We start from the raw sequence: 12,116 nt of genomic DNA on the forward strand, positions 1-12,116 counted from the left end.
TCAAGACAACATGCAAGTTCATGAGGTTAGAAGACTACAGATGAGATATGGGAGGGCTACAAGAGTTACTGGAAATTACATTTAAATATAACAAACAAAATAGCAAGGTAAGCATACCTCAACGGGTGACCAATACAGAAGAATTGTTTTCCTGAGAAATGAGAAGACTGTAAGCCATCCCTGGCAACTCTCCTTGAAAACCCCCAGCCCCTGTAGGCTAGGACTCATCATAGGAAAACACAGCGGGTGTGCAGGATCCCATTCAGAAGGAACCACAGTGAACAAGTCCTGGGGCACCTCTTTTAATGTTCAGAAGATCTGTGCTAATGAAATGGCTGCAAACTATAATATGACCAACTAAACTAAATTACTCAATAACCATGACATTAAATAGGGATGTGCTTTCATTTAGATTTTTTTTAACAGTTTAAATAATCTCCATAACTATGCCTAACCCATGAAATAAACTATCTGCTGATTTTTAAAAACATTTAAAAAAGAGACAACCTTCATGCCAAATACATGAGAGAAATAACTGTACTGCACCTGTAAGACTACAGTCTGTCTCGGATAAGGAACAACCCGAGGCATTTGATTTCATTGGATCTTGACAAAAATATTAAGGTAGTTCAAAACTTTGCCCATAACCTAACCCTGGCAATGTTTAAATGTTTTGATATTCCAGTAGGAACTTAGGTTATTCACGAATTCAGCAAGGACTCTTAGAAAGAACCAGTATTACAGGTAAGAAACTTTTCTTCTCGATCATAGGATCTTCGCTGATATTCACGAAGACTGAACACAATAGGAAGTTCCCTTGAGTATGAAAAAAATATCCGAAAAGCTAAATGATGCTTTTAGGCAAATAGATTGCATAAGAAGTATCTAAACACTAATGCTTTCTAAATGTGTGATTAAATCGCAAAGAAGCTATTTTACAGATCACTGCTCCGGGCACATCTCAAAATGGCTCAGTTGCTTCTTGTTCAGTGAACTTTAGGATCTACGGTTTATAGATCTATTTTATTTTAGGTAACACAAGACAATAGATCAACTGTTTATCTCACAATGGACTCATTAGATGCATGCTTTTCTGCACTAATAAGACCATAGTTTATAAATAGTTGAATGGCCGCTCTTAACTCCTAAGTTCTATCTAAGTAGCACTCAAAAGTTCTTGCTCTCCTGAGGCCGTATTAGTGCCCCGGAGGTGCAACGGGCATGTGCGCCCGCCCTGGGGCAGCGCAATCTAACTAATACAGCGCATTCTTTTTTTTGGCGCCGGGCGCACTTTTTGAAAGGTACATCTGGCGCAATCAGTGAGAATGTGCCACATTGTATAATACGGCCCTTGAGGTTGTCTTACAGAATATGGCGCGCGATCCTTGTTTGCACACCTTGGTGCAAACAAGGAGAGTGCGCCATTATGATAAATGTGCTGCCCCCAGGGCAGCTGTGAACTTGTGCTGCCCATTGGGCAGCACATTTAAGAGAAATACTGAGCCGCTGTTTAAAAGCTGCTCCATGTTTCTCTGTGCAGGTGGCAACCTGCCTGCACTTTTAAGGGGGATTAGAGAGCCCCTTGCAGGCGGATGCAGTGAGCGACTGCACCCACCTGCAAGGAGATGTCTGAGGGTTCCATGGGACCTCTTCCCCTCCACCCCAAGAGGGCTGCCTTTAGAAGGTGCACTGTAAGTGCACCTCTTGTGGCGCACATTTAGTGTGCCTTCTAAAGGCATGTTTGCCTCTGCGCCCATGTCGGTAATACGGCGCGAGCGCAGAGGCAAATGTATTCCTTTATTTGCATGCACGCCCCCATGCGAATGCCCTCTGATAATAGCGCTGCCAATATATGTGCGCCAGCGCTATCAGCATGACAGAAGGGGTGTCACGAGCATCTGCGGCCCCTTCTGTAATACCAAAATGCTCTGGGGGGTTAGGGGAGCGTGCAAAGCAGGCACAAACACATGTTGCGCCCCAGGAAAGGTGTAATTCTGAAAAGAGTGGTAAGGAAACTGTTTTATGTGGAAATCAGAAACCACCATTTGGTAAGAATTGGTATGTTCTAAATACCACTTTGATATAGTGATAGATAAGAGGTTTCAACACAGAGCCTCAATTTTGCTTACTCTGAGTTAAAGGAAGATCTGCCAAAAATGCTACCATCCATGATAGGTGCTGTAAAGTGTGCTCATACATGAGATACCTTCCAGTATGAAGAGGGCCTCCTTAGTAGAAAATAATCTTTTTTTCAATCCTTCCAGAAAATCAATAAGGACTAAGAAAGACCTTTGTTGAAAGGATTTTCTATCTATAGTAATATCATCCATATGCACTGTAATGGATGAGAAATGAAATCCTTATTTGGCTAAGTATACTAGATAACGCAGTCTAGGATCTTTGAGGCATGCCTATTAATTTGTCTTGTTCATAGTAATCTAATGCTAAATTAGAAGCCTATATGAAATAACTTGATAAAGTAACAAGAGTTTCTAAGAGAGAGACCGAGAAAATGAGAGCCACTCAGTGAAAGTTAGCTCTAAATAGGTCTTTGTAAAACATTAATTTTATGTCCAAGGATGCCTGTGTGTTAAGATGCGGAAACAGGTAAGATATAACCACAGCTTTATTTCATTGCCACCAACCCAGGACAGAGCGGCTACACTCAACGCTCACTCTGTCCAACTGCCAAAGAATCTCCTTTGCTCATCACTCGCACAAGGAACCCTGATGAAGTGAGGGTTCTAATATGTGCCTTAACATTGACAGAATTATAACCAGGTAAACATAACACATCCCCCTTACCCAAAATCAAACACTAAAAGAAAAGATAGGGAACAAGTTTTAAGAAGAAAGAAAAATAATATTTACATACTAGGAAGAAAAATAACTTACTACATATTGCTAAACAGGTTTCCACTATGATGCAAAAATATGCAAACCTACTACATGTTACTATACAGATTATACTATGTTGCGATTATATGCAAGGCACCACATGTTAAGCACAGTACCACAAAATTTTAATGCACAAAGTCTTTTAACCATTTCGGTTCAGAGCGTAACCTGGAAGAAACCTTGGTCTGAACCCCGGCCTCGGACTCATGACTATTTTTCATTCCTCGGTTCTCTGGAGAAGTGGAATCCTTCACAATCCTGGACATACTCCATACATCTCCATTATCCAAAACAACGACATTTTTTTTAACTTCCTTAATACTGTAAGGACCCTTGAAACTTGATCTTCCCTTTGTTACAAAAGTAGGATCTTTTACCAACACCATGTCACCAATCTTCCATTTAACATTGGAAACGCCCCATTTTGAGTCATAACGCAATTTGTATTTACATTGATAGTTTCTCTTACGGTCATACGCCTTAGTAACCCTCTTAAGGTCAAAATGATCAAAATCCTCCAGCCCCAATCGTTTTTTTATCCAAGCTGGAAACATTTTGGTGCACCCTGACCTGCCTCTCATATACTCGAAAGGAGCAATCTTGGTGATACTATTAGGGGTATTCTGATGTGCCCACCACAAGTCTCTGAGTAAACCAGCCAATGGAGCTCTGGTCACAACAGCCTCTTGTACACATGATTTAACCATCCTATTCATACGCTCTGCAAGACCGTTAGCCTGAGGTAAATAGAGAGCTGTCCTTAAATGTACCACAGCCAAAGATTCCAAGAAAAGTTTCATTTCTTGACATGTCAGCTGCACCCCATTGTCCGTGACCAAATGACTTGGCACACCTCCTGAAATAATTCTTCCCTCAGAAACTCAGTAACCGTTCTGGTGTCTATCGAACACACACACTTCGTTACCACCCATTTCGACGCATAATCAACCAACAACAATACATACCGTTCATTGGCAGGCAAAAGATGAAATGGTCCCATGAAATCAAAACCCAATTTCAACCAAGGCTTTTCGGGGGTTTCTACAGGGTACAGTGGAGCTTTCATTATAACCTTACTTTTGTCACTGCATGCGCAAGATACACAATCCTTCACAACAGCCTCTGCATCGCGGTCAAGCCCCGGCCACCAGTACACAGCTCTCAGTCTAGATTTGGTCAAACTTCTACCCAGGTGTCCTTCATGAGCTAAGTTAATTATTTTACCTCTCAAAGCAACTGGAGGTATGGACTTGGAACCCCTAAATAATCCACCTTCACTCAAACTCAGCTCATCTCTTACATTCCAATATTTCCTCAAAGAATCAGAGATATCTTTATACTCTGGCCAACCTTTCACAATGAACTCTACAAGAGATCTCCTGTCAGAATCCTGCTCTACTGCCAACTTCCACTCATCTCGAGTTATAGCCATTTCTCTCACCCAATTGATCACCATCGATACATCAGAAGAATCATCAATGGAATCATCTTTAAAGTTGACAGAAGCACGGGACAAGAAATCCGCTACCACATTCTTTGGTCCTGGTATATATTCCACCAAAAAATTATATTCCATCAGCCCTTCCACCCATCTTCTTATCCTAGGTGTGAGGTAATCTCCTTTTTTTTGCAGAACAAATTTGGACAATGGGTCTATGATCTGATCTGACCACAAAAGGTAAACCCCATAAGTAAAACCTAAAATGTTTGATTGCCCACATACACGCTAGTGCCTCTCTCTATAACCGAATAGTGTTGTTCAGCTTCTTTAAGAGAGCGAGACGCAAAGGCAATGACCTTTTCTTCCTGGTCTATCCTTTGAATCAAAACAGCTCCTAAACCCTTGATACTTGCATCCGTGTACAAGAAATTTTTTGCGAAGGCATTAAAGTGGGCATTTTACTGATACTATCTTTGACAGACGTGAAAGCAGACATGCAATCAGGAGTCCAAGTAAACTCACACCCTTTCTTCAGAAGAGATCTTAGGGGTTGAGTTACACTAGAAAAGTTAGCAATGAACTTGGAGTAATATTCTGCTAACCCCAAAAAGGATCTGACGCCATCTTTATCCCTGGGCTCAGGTGCTCGGATGATGGAATCAACTAATTCTAACTTGGGCTTAATTCCTTCACCCGATATAGTGTGACCAAGGTAAGCTACTGAAGTGACCCTGAATTTGCACTTCTCTTTTTTAACCGTGAGACCTGACTGGGCAAGCTTTCTCAACACCTTCCTGAGGATTCCATCATGATCACTTACAGTCTTACCATGGATCAAATTGTCATCTTGGAAAAATAAAATCCCAGAGATCCCTATAAGGGTTTTCTTCATAACCCTCTGAAAACATGCAGCTGCTGAAGCCAACCCAAATGGCATTCTTAAGAATTGATATGCTCCCACTGGTGTTACAAAGGAGGTGAGATGCCTAGATTCGGGATGTAAGACAATCTGATGGTAAGCAGAGGATAAGTCTAACACACTGAAGATTTTCTACCCTCCCAACCGCGATAATTCTTCAGATATGTTCGGAAGAGGTTGACGATCTACCCAAATATGCCTGTTTAGATCTCTAAGATCCACGCACATGCGAATTTGTTTTCCATTATCCTTGGGAGCCAACACCACAGGGGCAAGCCATTCTGAAGATTCTATCTCCTCAATTATTCCCGCGTCCAACAACTTATTCAATTCAGCCTTGAGAGGCTCCATCATCAGTCTCGGAACCCTCCTTGCCTTGTGCACTGATGGAACTGCACCCCTTTTGAGTATTATTCTGTGCTCGAAATTGGTTAAACATCCTAACATGTCACTGAAAACTTCAGGAAATTCTTTAAAAATCTCTAGGTCAGTATTATCATCACTCACCACTGAAACTTGAGAATCAGAGTTGGGATCCAATCTAATTCCCAAGTCACGCTGGTGACGCCAACCCAGAAGATTATTCCCTCGCTTGGCTACATAAACTTTACCCATAGTGGATTTATTCTGAAACTGGATTTCCATAACCTTATAACCAATTACATCTATTTTCGTACCACCATAACTGACGGGGTTAATGTCCGGTTCAATTAAGGAATTACAGTTCTCACCAAATACTGCTTGCCAATTCTTGTCGCCTACCATGGTGTACGGGGAGCCTGAGTCTGCTAAAACTTTAATAACCTTGCCATCAAGGCGAATGGTGCATTCAGGCAAAATAATGGGCCCATCATCAACCATACCAGTGCTAATTCCTACATGATTAATATTTGGCTCGACACATAGGACCATCTTGTTGATATTTTCAGTAGCAGCATCCACCGTACTTTGTTTGTCACTATTACAAATTCTCGCATAATGGCCCTTTTTTCCACATTTCCTACACGTTGAGTTGCGTGCAAAACAGTTTGGGCTATTCGCTGTGTGCCCAGTATTGCCACATCGATAACACCGTAGTCCTGAATGTTTCTTCTTCTCCTGGGATGGTACAGTAACCTTGTCATCAAAACCAACTCTTGAAATCTCTTCCTGAACTCGTGTCGCTTGTGCTATGCACAAATTATCTCCTTCGTGATTATTCATTTCTTTGATCCAGGTATTGGTGCTCTCCATACCTTCTACAATTGCAATAGCTTCTCGCAAATTGGGATTCTTTGTTAAAAGCTTTTCCTGAACCCGTTTGCTGTTAGTACAGCGGACTAATTGGTCGCGGATAAGTGAATCAGAGATGTCTCCAAAGTCACAGGTACGTGCTAGAGTACGTAAGGCAGCAACACAATTTCCAACACTCTCCAATTTACCTTGAGATCTCGCAAAGAATTTGTGTCTCTCTAACACCACATTAAGTTTGGATTCAAAATGAGCTGCCAACATAGTTATAGACATGTCATAAATATCTCTTGGTTCACCTTCCGCCCCTCCAATGGGTAATGTTTCAAGACTGTCATAGATGTTCCTCCCTTCAATGCCCAAATTGTGTAAAAGAACAGCCTGTTTCCTAGCTGGGGAAATTTTTTCCCCACCTATTGCTATTAAATACGAGTCAAAAAGATTTTTCCAACGCTTCCAGGGTAAAATGGGCTCACCTTTATCAGAGAAAAGGAGGAGGTTGAGACATCGTGGTTGCAGTCATCATTGTAACCGTCACTAAAATCCCTAACAAATTCCAATAATAAAGAAGCTCACAGAGGTCAGCAGTCTAGTCTCCTCTTCCAGTTCCCGTGGTAACAGGAATAAAGTTTCAAGCAGTTGAATGCGGAGACTCTACAGTGCTTCCAGGTGGTTGCTAGGCAACACGAGTGCATCGGAAGAAGGCAGACAACTGTGTCACGAGACAGGATCGCGCGCAGTTGCCTCACGTGCAACGATCAACAGATGCCCCAAAAAACTTCCCCAAAAAAAAATGTTTGTAAAATGTCGCAAGGAGACGCCAACGCCACTGCGGACGAACACACGGCGACAGACAGGACTGCTGCAACTCGCGGCGAACGCACAGAAAGGCTTACCGCAAACCGCAGCGGCATCTCTCCTCAGGTCAAAGGCAGCAGAAAAGAAATGAATGATCCAGCAGGGACAACCACGAACCGGAACGACGGCCCAACAGGAACCACTCACGGGCAGCTGCAAATGCAGGAATCAAGCAAGGCAAATTCCAACGGTGGGTCCAGGGTTGGTGGCAGCGCCTGTAAAGACCAGGCCCTCATCGCCAGTGTTAAGATGCGGAAACAGGTAAGATATAACCACAGCTTTATTTCATTGCCACCAACCCAGGACAGAGCGGCTACACTCGACGCTCACTCTGTCCAACTGCCAAAAAATCTCCTTTCCTCATCACTCGCACAAGGAACCCTGAGGAAGTGAGGGTTCTAATATGTGCCTTAACATTGACAGAATTATAACCAGGTAAACATAACACTGTGATAGACGGCAGCAGACTAGGCACATTGTTTACTGTTGAAAACAGGACTCCAGATCCATTTTATTTATTTTTTTACCCTCAAAACAATGAGTGACGTTGGCCTAAGGTAGCCAATATGTAGCTGCTTTGGCACTAGTTTTGCAGTAGAAAGCATGGTGACAGAGCAAGTGTCAACACATAACCTCACATCTTAGCACCTTTGGACTTTATTGAGTCTACATTCCAAATGGCTTGTTGACTGATGCTTTCTGAAAATTCAGCGCTGCTAGCTGAACAGTCTTGGGACGAACAATCTTGGACTAATGGGATATAGCAGAATCTTAGATGTTATAATGAAAATGTATGTTTGCAACTTGTAGTGCTGTAGATCACATGTTGTACCTGCTCCTTCCATCTTTGTGTGCTCTGAATGTAACAATTTGTTTTTCTTCAAAAAAGTAGTTTTGAGGTGACCTGATTCATCCTCTAAAACCCACAATGCACCAGAACATTGATTCCACCTGTTTTTGGGTTTAGAGTGAGCTGCTACGCATCAAGAACATTTTTAATACTGGAGAATTTTGGAACTGTAGAGTTTCACTGCGGCATAGAGCACAGTATCATTCATCAACTGCTTCAGGGTTGCCTTTCCATGCTCGGATGGGTGTTTGGTCTGTAACCTCTGTCTGCCGACTGACCACTGCAAAAGCACTTGTTTTCTGTGCAGTGTTATTTATTGCTAAATTACAGTCTTGCACAAATGAGACAGGAGAGTGCCAAGGCCATCGAAAGGTTAGAGTTTGATAACAATTTGGAGACCCATCAGGAGTTGAGTCTAATAACTAGGACCCCAGGAAGAATCTGACACTGGAGAGCAAGGATCTCCAGCTCTCCCTTGAAGCAAGTCCCAGGACTAAAACTCCTCAGATTTTAAACTCCAACATCGAGGACTGGTCACAAATGTCCAGCCTCAAAAAGACACTATTTCTGTTTTGAGGGCCCATTCCCAGAGATCTGCCTCTAAAAGAGCCTAGGTGCCATGTGAAGAAACTGCCTTGAAAAGAACAATATGCCTCGAGCAAGAAACCTCAAAAGAAAGCTTGACAATCAGTGGCATATACCATGGTTGACATTGCTCGAAGACTAAAGTAACCTTTGCCTACGGAGAGGTTTCAATGCAGGGATGTCCCCGAAAGGCCACCAACCCCAACGTAGATTTTGAGGTCGACAAAGTCCTCCACAGCCAGTACAAATTCATGCTTGTGCCACAGCCATGACAGAGGCAGTGATGCTTTGCATACACCATAACTGGACATAAGACAAACAACAATCTAGATTCAAGAGTTGGCCATCTTGCACTTACTAACTTGTGTATAAATTGAATGAAAGTGATTTTGCTTCACAAAATATCTAATGTGTACAGAAGGGACCCCCTGTAGAGTTAGCTGCCTTCCTACTCATGATGTGGGCTTGCACCAAAATACAAGCCTACTGGATCGCAGTATTAGGAGAAATAACGTGAACAACTGATCGAGCCAACTTCCACTCAGTGGAGAGCTCCCTATTAGGCATTTAACCCAGAATGTTTAAAAAAAAAGAGGGTTAGCGCAAAATGTATTGACCTGGTGTCATTAGTGGCAAAGAGGACGAATACTATGATGTGAACGCAATATCCCCTAGAGATGGCACAGCCACTATGGGGTATTGGGCTGACTTAGAATTTAAAGCCTTGCATCTGGATTGCGGAAAAAAACCTATTTCGGCAGTTGGGAGACCCTGATGAGAGCAATGGTGAATACAAACAGCAGTGATACCATGCCGTCTTAGCAGGGCACATCACAGTCCCACTTGATCTACACAGCCCATACTCTCTGGAGACAAGGTCACTTCCCCGGGAACTTTGTAACCCTTAGGTCTTTGTCCATAGGGCACTACGCTCTACAGCTCCCTACTCTCCCAGAAGTCTGGCATAGGGTCCATGGTTGCACTACTAGAATACCACCTCCCTTCCATTACAGTGCCTCTTATAAATAATAACCCCATCGTCAGTGATATGTACACCTGTAGTAAGCAGCGACTAAGGTCTTACTCGGAGGACATAAACGTGAAAAACTCCCAATAGACCAAAGATTAACTCGCTCTCTCATTGCTTATCAGGTTTGTTATGCCATGCTTAACTACTAATGTATGTTGTTATACAGTATTGATGACATGCTTAACACATATTGATTATAGTCAGTTCTTCTATGACAAATATCGCCATAACGTGACATGAATGAATTTTACTACTTGAAATTCTCAATAAGAATTACTGTAAAAAATTAAAAATTAAAATAAAAAGTTACAAGCTGGGCTTACTCGTCTCAGTCGAGCCCAAATTCAAATGTAAGCCAATATGTATTTTAATTGACCTCTGAATTCGTTCCTAAGTGAGGCTGGCATAAGTCCTATTTCGACCTTATGCTGATAAGTCACATGAACAAGGCTGCCTTCCACAATGACATACCCGGACGATTGTTGCAGGATAGTACCTTTCACTCTCCTATCTGATGTGTTTTTCTTTTCTTGTCTTGTTTTTAGGTTTCCCCTGCACCTGCGCTTGAGCCCTGCTTGCGAAATCTATTGTTAGTAAAAAAAAAAAAAAATTAAAAAAAAAAATCATAAAAGGGACTTAGAACCAGCCCCTTACGTACCTGAACTTACCTTTTGCTTAGTCCAACATCTCTAATTTACGTGCTTCTGACTGGCCAGCACGTTGTCCTACTTCACTTCCTGTTGTCTTCCTCATCTTCGCTGTTCTTGCCATCAGGTTGCCTTTCCCTAGCCCCGAGAAGAGTAATGCAGGCAATTAAACAGCATGCCACCCCAACTCATAGCCCTCCTCACCATAGATGCATTTTGATGGGTACATCTCTGCAGAGACACTGCACTCTTATCAATATCCAGTCCTAGCAAAATGACAGTCGTCTTGCACAGCTGAAGTCCTGACGATGCATGCCTAGAGGCATACCTCGTAAAAGCCTACCCTCTTGGTGACAGTGCATATTGCTTCTCAACCCACAGCAGTAGATGATCATCAATATAGATGCATCCATCGCTGGTTGGAAATTCACATGAACAGCCTCACCATTCAAGGGCAGTAGCCCCTGACAAAAATACTTCCTATTTATCGAGTGTGTTGGAGCTCATGCTGGTGAGGGTAGCTTTACGAGCATTACAGGCTAGACAACAGGTGGTGTTCATTCATACAGACAATATACCAGGTGCAACGTGCAGAAACAGAGCAATTAACTATGATGGCTCAGTCAGTGTGGCATTGAGCTTTTTGCCATTGCATAGTTGTTAGCAGTGCACCTTGCCTAGGTGAAGAATGACTTGTCCGTGCAGCAGAAGACATAAAGAGGCTCACAAATGGAAGATCAAGTTCCTGGCTCTCAACCATTATTTTCACCTGTGGGGAACCCCCAGCCATACGTTCCCCAACCCCACAAATCAAACTGCCTAAGCTTAGCCCCCACATAACCCTTGCGAGTCCCTGAGCAATTCCTTATGGATATGTGTGTGAGGAATAGTTGCATATCCTTTACCTCCACTGTGAATGATTCCTTATTTACTGTGGAAAATGTAACTGGTGTCAATGGCACCCATTCTCATTGTACAGCATGGATGTGTCCTACAATCTCATTCATCCATACAAGAAGCTCAGTCAGCATGAAGTCAACTACTGCACACTAATCTCAAGTCACTGAATCTTGCAACTAGGACCTTGAGCTCATACAATTTAGATATTTGCAGCTCACTAAGGAATGCTTGCCAATTATGAAAAGACTAACAAAACCTTTACACATGCTATGCAGCTAAATCGAAACATTTTGTAGATTGCTTAACTAGTCAAAGCAAACCGTCTTTAGAAATCCCACTGTCTTGTACCTACTACACTTACAAAAACAAGGGTTAGCTTTCACTTCCATAGATGTACATCTATCCTGAGGCAATTGTATCATACCTGCAGAACAAAACACAATAGTGTACCAAATTCTGGCCATTAGGCCTTTAAGGAAGATCATGGCCAAAGGTAGTTGGCAATAAGGCCAGGCCTGCAGCCAGTCCATGAACCCAACCTACTCTGGGTGCAAAACACCTACTTCGCACAACCTGTGGCTGTATGCAGCAGGGGTTGGGTATAGGGGCACTGCAGGTGGCCAGCCGTTGTTAATTCCCTGCACACAGATTTTGGCTTCCCTGCTCTGTTATTTTTTCTTTCTCTATCTCTGCTTCACACCACCTTTAACTTTCTCAAACCTTTTAAGAAAGTCGTGAGTCATATCTGATTTGTAGGG

The sequence above is a fragment of the Pleurodeles waltl genome, chromosome 3_1 (assembly GCF_031143425.1).
Source record: "Pleurodeles waltl isolate 20211129_DDA chromosome 3_1, aPleWal1.hap1.20221129, whole genome shotgun sequence".
Taxonomy (NCBI): domain Eukaryota; kingdom Metazoa; phylum Chordata; class Amphibia; order Caudata; family Salamandridae; genus Pleurodeles; species Pleurodeles waltl.